Raw genomic sequence first — 2,031 nt, 5'->3', positions numbered from 1 at the left:
GATTGTGCCATTGCACTCCAGCCTGGGCAACAAGAGCAAAACTCCATCTCAAAATAAATAATAAATAAATAAATAAATAAGACATATAAGATTTGCTACAAGAAAATTTATTTCAATAGTGTGACTACATCCTATTTAATTTCATATTGTGTATTTTTAAGGACAAGAGAAGGAAAAGGAAAAAAAGTTCACTGAATGCTTCCTATGTGCCAGGCTCTGTGTAGGTTATCTTTTAATTCTCAGAGCAGGAGTGGTGGATGGTATTTTAGTCATTTCACAGTGGGGAAAATAGTGGTGATGGAAGTGAGTATCAGTAAGGATAACAGACTGCTTCAACTTAGCTTAAAAGTGGAGAGATGGACGTTCTTCCACGAGAGTCGTCGGGGTTTCCTGCTTCAACAGTGCTTGGACGGAACCCGGCGCTCGTCCCCCACCCCGGCCGGCTGCCCATAGCCAGCCCTCCGTCACCTCCTCACTGCGCCCTCGGACTGCCCCAAGGCCCCCGCCGCCGCTCCAGCACTGCGCAGTCACCACCGCGAACGCAGCCGCCTCTCCTTAGTCGCCGCCATGACGACCGCGTCCACCTCGCAGGTGCGCCAGGACTACTACCAGGACTAAAGGCCGCCATCAACCGCCAGATCAACCAGGAGCTCTATGCCTCCTGCGTTTACCTGTCCATGTCTTACTACTTTGACCGCGATGATGTGGCTTTGAAGAACTTTGCCAAATACTTTCTTCACCAATCTCATGAGGAGAGGGAACATGCTGAGAAACTGATGAAGCTGCAGAACCAAGGAGGTGGCCGAATCTTCCTTCAGGATATCAAGAAACCGGACTGTGATGACTGGGAGAGCAGGCTGAATGCGATGGAGTGTGCATTACATTTGGAAAAAAATGTGAATCAGTCACTACTGGAACTGCACAAACTGGCCACTGACAAAAATGACCCCCATTTGTGTGACTTCATTGAGACACATTACCTGAATGAGCCGATCAAAGCCATCAAAGAATTGGGTGACCACATGACCAACTTGTGCAAGATGGGAGCACCCGAATCTGGCTTGGCAGAATATCTCTTTGACAAGCACACCCTGGGAGACAGTGATAATGAAAGCTAAGCCTCAGGCTAATTTCCCCATAGCCGTGGGGTGACTTCCCTGGTCACCAAAGCAGTGCATGCATGTTGGGGTTTCCTTTACCTTTTCTATAAGTTGTACCAAAACATCCACTTAAGTTCTTTGATTTGTACCATTCCTTCACATAAAGAAATTGGGTACCAAAAAAAAAAAAAGTGAAGAGATAGGAGTCTCTCTCCAATACCTATATATACCCCTTCCCATTGTAGTGAACTACATCCCTCGGAATAAGGAGGTTACATTATTATTGAGTGGCAAGCCAAAACAATCATTTCATAGAATCCTTCATGCCAAATTAGATATCTATGCATGACACAGAACCTAGAAAGACTTGGGTTGTGTTTCGAAGAAAACTTCCCCCAAAAGAAAATGAAGATGATTCTATATTCATGCCATTTATAGCCATAGAAGATCATGATATCATCTTTTCTGAAGGATTTTTTTAAAATCACAAATGCAGACAAGATCAGAAAAATGTACATATTGCATTTTATGAATGCAAGAAAGTGGACATATTGAGCAACTCTGTTATGAATGAATTAGATATATGATCTTATAGAGGGGGTTATACTTAAAAGTTTATGTTTTCTAACAAATATGTGACCACATATTCAGTGTAACCACTATTATCATTTGAACCTGAGGTCACCTTAAGTTTTAACCTGAAAGGAATGGCATGTATTTTGTGTTTGCGTGTGACAGAGTCTCACTCTGTCACCCAGGCTGGAGTGCAGTGGCTCAATCTCGGCTCACTGCAGCGTCAACCTTCCAGGCTCATGCCATCCTCCTGCCTCAGCCTCCTGAGTAGCAGGGACTACAGTCATGCACCACCACAACCAGCTAATTTTGGGGGTTTTTGTTTGTTTGTTTTGTTTTGTTTTGTTTTTTGGTAGAG

At 43.9% G+C, this 2,031-nt stretch overlaps 1 pseudogene; it reads left to right on the top strand.

Moving 5' to 3' along the window:
• The first annotated feature begins 546 nt into the window (after positions 1–546).
• LOC461739 (ferritin heavy chain-like) lies at positions 547–1,247 on the top strand (annotated as a pseudogene).
• Positions 1,248–2,031: the final 784 nt, after the last annotated feature.

The sequence above is a fragment of the Pan troglodytes genome, chromosome 4, assembly GCF_028858775.2.
Source record: "Pan troglodytes isolate AG18354 chromosome 4, NHGRI_mPanTro3-v2.0_pri, whole genome shotgun sequence".
Taxonomy (NCBI): Eukaryota; Metazoa; Chordata; class Mammalia; order Primates; family Hominidae; genus Pan; species Pan troglodytes.
Note: the sequence above shows the minus strand (reverse complement) of the source record. Positions and strands in the feature narration are given on the sequence as shown.